The sequence below is a fragment of the Cornus florida genome, unplaced genomic scaffold (genome assembly GCF_030987335.1).
Source record: "Cornus florida cultivar Cherokee Brave unplaced genomic scaffold, ASM3098733v1 CherokeeBrave_3.0.0_Hap2_Chr10, whole genome shotgun sequence".
NCBI lineage: Eukaryota > Viridiplantae > Streptophyta > Magnoliopsida > Cornales > Cornaceae > Cornus > Cornus florida.
In genome coordinates this window covers 39660064-39666063 of record NW_026775580.1, presented here as the reverse complement: position 1 = coordinate 39666063, position 6000 = coordinate 39660064, and positions in this window count along the sequence as shown.

The following is a 6000-nucleotide window of genomic DNA, read 5'->3' as shown; positions in this document are numbered from 1 at the left end:
TTAATTGATTTCCCGTTTTAAGTTTCAAGATGTTAACTTTGAGAAATCATGCTTTGATGCGTTGTATTATAAATCCCAATGTTTGTTAAATTGCATCGATATTGTGATTTGTGTTTTGATGTTCAAATGTAACTTAGGAATGATCTTATAAATTCATTAGAACGTAGACGTTAGGTGGCATGACCCACTTCAGTTGTTTTCATGTTTTAGATTTCAAGCTGAAGACTTTGAGAATCTCTATTTGGATATTTTGTATAATATGTTTCCATGATTGTCAGAGTTGCATGAATGATGTGATCATGCTAGAAACAATCTAAGGTAGCTTATGATGATTCCTTATATTCATTAAAACATAGACGCTAGGTGGCATGACCCACTTTAGCTGTTTTCGTATCTTAAGTTGCAAGTTGATATTTTTGAGAACCTATATCTTGTTGCTTGTATAACATGCTTCCATGTGTTTGAATTACATGAACAATGTGATTATGCTAGAAATGATCTAAGGTAGCTTAGGATGCTCCCTGAGTCTTATCTTGACATAGACGTTAGGTGGCATGACCCCTTTTGAATTGTTTCATGTTAGTCTAAAAATCTGAAAGAAATCGAGTCTATACATGCTCATTCTCTACGAGTAAACTTGTTTACTCACCCCGAAGTTACTAGGGGATTTGTTCAGGTACGAAGACTTGGTACATGATGCTTATTGCTCCTTGGATGGCTTGTAGATTTCAAGTTTCCATTTCATGCAAATGTTAGCATGGAATGCCATTTTATAGGCTTATATATCTAAACTAGTATTCTTTGATTTCATCTATGTAAAGTGTGCATAAGTACACTCTTTTCATTGTATTCAACATGTATAAGATGAGAGGCCAATAACATGTATTATGTATTCTATACACTTTTACCTTCAAGGTTTATTATGAAAATATTGGAAAATCACTGGTCATTGTTTCATAACTTTTGCATCGGGTGTGGGAATTCCATTCTTTTTCTTTCGTAGAGTCTCTATGACCATGCACAAGGTGTGGCCAAGGGCCAAACACCATTTCATTCTAGGTTTTGCATTTTGGTTTCATTTATTGCATTTTAAGGCATTTTTGGTCGTTGAGAGGTTATATTTTGCATTTAGGACATTTTGAGACCGCGGACCATTAGGACGTATCTTAAATGTCTTTTTACGCACGTGTGCATGTCCATATTTCACAAAACTCTTAAGTTTCAACTTTTGACCTATTTTTGGGCGATTTTAAGAATTTTCATGAAAAATCATGCCTTGGGGCATCATTTTGGGTTCTTCCTTGTTTCGGCATGTTTTGGATGCTTGAACAAGGCTAGGAAGTGTTTTGAAACTTGTTCGGATCATGTAGAATGCATGTAGAGCCTTAAAGATGGACCAAGTACCTCATACACACATTGCAGCAGCTTTTTCTGCTGCAGCAGATGTGTCGGTCGGCTAATGAAGATCCATTAGTCGGCTGACAAGTCTCGAGGGTCCATTCCAGCAGCCTTTTGTGAAAAATGGCGTTTCGCTCGGCTAACAATGGGGGTTCGGCCGGCTGATAATGCTCTTTCGATCGGCTGATCCTTGCCGTCGGTCGACCGATCCTCCCTGGAACCATTTTCTTCATCTTTTCCTTGGACACCTTTGTTGTTACAACTTTGAGAGATCATATCTCTTTCATTTCTAACCCAAATTGGTTCATTCTTGAGTCTAAATTCAATAGCTCGAAGTTAGCTTTCCAATGATACCAACCACTCTTCAAAAACTCTACCTATAGTGAGAGTTATTCCAGTTCTAGTGAGATAGGGTCGTAGAAATTCTTAAACGGAAAAGGCCACTTTGTTTTAAATTCATAACTTTCCGTCTGGACTCCGAATCAGGCAATTCTTGAGTCTAACTTCATTTTTCATTGTCTTTCCAATGGTGTGCACGGTGGCACCGTTTCAGTGTGAAATGACCACTTTGCCCTTGGTTCATTTCTTTTCAGGCTAGGCATTCTTGCTTCATTTGCTTGGCTTATTTGAGTTCCATGGCTTCATGGGGAGTCATCTTGGTGCCTTAGGGATAACGTACATCTCTTGAGGCCATCTTGCTTCTTTTGCTTCCGTATTTCGGATCCGTTATCGGGTCGTCTTTTGGTTCATCACAGGACACACTGGGTTAAAAAATTTAAGGTCGTCACAACATGAGTAATACTTATGTCTAGTCTTACCACAGAAAGTGTAATGCAATAGCTTAGGCATATAAGATATATCATAATGCAATGAATCAGACAAACATGATTTAGGCATATCAACAGGTTTAACAAAAATTATTTTACCTTGACCACTAGATGAACCTCTAACAAATCCTAACCCAGTTTTATCATTTACATCTTATCTTATTCAAACTGTTTTGACTCATATTGAATCCTTTCAGTTTATCTTGTTCAAATTTTAATTCAATTTCTAGATAATCATTTTTTAAAGCAAGACATTCCTTCAATGAGTCAGCAATACTTACCTTATCCTTAAAAATGATGATCTTTTTCTTAAGCTCAGTGATGATAGAATTGCTTTCAAAAGCTTCCCTCTTGCCTTCATCAATCTGTTTCCTTAGATCCTCATTCTCTCTTTTTGCTTGAATAAGCTCCTTTGCTAGCTTATTGATTGTCTGTTTGACTTCTATGGTTTCTTTGGCCATCTTCTTCAATCTTTCATCGCCCTTTTCAACCTCTTGTACTTGTTCATCATGAACTTTATAGTCTTCGTTATCTGAAATATTAGAGTCAGATAAAGTAACGACATGAGGACCTCTTTCAAGAAAAGCGACATGAGAAAAATCATTAGTGTCATCATGAGGAGAATCATTATCACTTAACGCAGAATTTTCAAACATAGAAACTTTCATTCCTTTTCTATTATTCCTATCATTTTGTTTTTTCCTAAGACTAGGATAAACATTAGATGTGTGACCTTTACCACCACAATTCCAGCAAGTGAATTCAGTTTCTTTTGATTCTCCTACTTTCTTTTCATTAAACCTAAATTTTGAGCATTGGCCATGTTGTCATTCCTTCTCCTCAGTTGTCTTTACAAGATCTGAGTGAATTTCCTTGATATAAAAGCAAAACCATCATTAGAGTTATCATCCACAGAATTATCAACCTATGTAGATTTTAAAGCAAGATTTTTCTCCTTCTGATTTAAATCGAAGTTCTGCATCTCAAAGGTTTTCAATGAACCTACAACCTCGTCAACTTTATCGGAAGTTAAATCCCAACGTTCAGTGATGGTTTCACCCCTAATCTGAAATCTTTTAGGTAACGACCTTAAGATTTTCTCACAAATTTTCTTATCACTAACCTTTTTCCTAAGTGACGCAGTTCAGAAATTATTTCAAGAAGATTAGAATAAAAATCAGAAAAATATTCATCTTCTTTCTTCACGATGTTCCCAAAGTTATGAGAAAGCATCTGAATTTTGGATAACTTCACTTTTGAAATCCCTTCATAAGTAACCTACAAAATATCCTAAGCTTCTTTAGCAGTTTTACAATCAGAAAATCTAGCATATTCAGATGGAACAACAAAATTAATAATTGCATATAAAGATTTTCCATTAGCAACACTACGCTTAGTTTCAATAGCAGTAAAAACAAAAGTATCTTTTTAACTCTTTGACTTCTTTATCATCCATAGTTTTATCTACTGTAGGTAGTGTATAGCCAGATTCAACTATTACCCAAGTTTTACCACCTGATCGAATTTTGCAAATAGGCTCTCATCTTTGATTTCCAAAAATTGTAATTATCTCCTTCAAACAAAAGACCACGTTAATTAGAACTACATTCTTTCAACACATAAGACATGATTAAAAATCAATTTTTGAAATCAAAACAAAACTTTCCAACAAGGATCAACTCAATGTGTAGAGATTGACTCTGATACTAATTTATGAGTCATACGCAGCGGAATATTTAGAAAGTATTAATTATTTTAAAAATATATCTTGTGTTTTTCTAACTTTTTTTATTTTAGCAATTAATAAATTAATATCATGCAATATAAAATAAAGCAAAGTAAAGTTAGAGATGATACTAGGATTTTAGCGAGGAAACCCTAATTGATAAAATACGTCAACTGTTTGTGTGGGAAAAAAACCTCGTGGATTGTGTAGTCCAAAGTATACCGATCCACTATACTTGAAACAAAGTATACTGAACTTTGACTCTATCTCACAACTTATCGTTCTACCAAACACCAATTGCCAACAATCATCTGACTTTGCGACTCTCTGTCCAACAACTTGACCTCAGACTTATGCTTGATCTTTGTAGAAGAGTAGCAAGTAGATCAAACAACGCTCCTCGAATGCTCCAACCCTTTTAAAGTGTGATCGCCTTGAATGCTCCAACCCTTTCAAAGTGTGATCGTTTTTACTTCTATTCTTCAACTTCTGGATTTGATGTATAAGTAGATCTGCTTTTGTCTGATCGATGTAGAAGCAACTGTATGATCACGATTAGGATTTGAACACCACAACTCTAAACTCACTATGTGTTTTATGTGTATATATTCTAGAAAGACAAACAAAAAATTCTCTAAGAATTTCTGAAACAAAAATCTTCCTAAGGCTTTTTAAGAATAATAAACTGATAATGCAAAAGCCGTAAATAAACCTATGTGTATGACAAGGTTTATATAGAGTTTAGAATGTCCTAGTCCCTCTGAAAATATAGAAAAATTCATCCATAGGACTTGGTACAATTCTAGACCAACTAGGAAAGAAATCAGGAAAAGGAAACTGAAAACTGTATTGTGAACAGGACTCCTTGAACCGGTTCATGATTGGTAGTTGGTGAATTCAAAACCAACTTGAAGCCTTGAACCGGTTCAAAGGGGTTGAACCGGTTCAAGCTGGCCAGAACTTAAATTTTGGTTCATTCAGCCTAAACATTCTACGGTAAAATCTGAAAAATATAAAAAGTGTAGAATGTGTCCTACCCTGTTTAGAATCCTTCCTAATGTGTTGGTCTTACCTTATTTCAAATGATCTCAATTGTAGTAACTTTGAACAGCCTTTCCAATTCCGTAATCGTCATCGATCTTGTTAACTTGCATTGCAAGTAACCGGAATTACAACTCGACATGGACTTGTTTTGTTTACGATAATTGCTAAATATAAAATAATATCTCACATCAAGTATTTATTAAGAGGAATTTGGATCAAGTATTTAATAATTTTTCTTCCTTATATATATATTATTTTTAAAAAAATTCCTCACTTATTTTTTTTTTAAGATCATTATATATATTTTTTTGTTTTAATCAAAATAATAAATGTTTAATTTAGGGTACTGAGAATCTCAAGATCTTGAATTTATTCGTCGGAGCCTTGAAGGTAGAAAAGATTAACACTACAAAAGAGGAATTTGAAATTGGACAGATAAAACATTTGTTTCAGCCTGCAAAAGCACTTGAGAAGATGTCAGTCATTTTATCACACAAAGAAATAGGGTGAGCAAATTGATCGGATTGTGGAGAAGTTACTACGATTCAACGAGTTAAAATGAGAAGCTGTTACAAATTTAATTAGTTTTGTGATGTTAATCCTTATATTTTTTTAAGTTGGAATTTTAAGGTATTATTAAAATTTGAGTTCCAATCAAGAAACATTCCAACTAAATGGATCAATGACAGGGCATGGTTAGAAATATTCATTTGAGGGCATACTAGTAATATAAAATTAAATTTTAAAAATAGAAGTAAAAATTTTAGTAATTTTCTTTTGGTGCATTTTCAATGTAACTTTTAAGAGAATAAATATATATATATATATATATATATATATATAAAAATAAAAATTTGAGGAGAAAACTACACTTGTACGTTTTCTTCTCTTTTTAACTAATAAAAATGCCAAGAGGTTGTAAGTCTAGTGTTACTTTTTCACATTCAAAATACAAATTGCAAGATTCAAAGTTTCAAATTCCCACAGGATCGAAGGAGGGGGTAA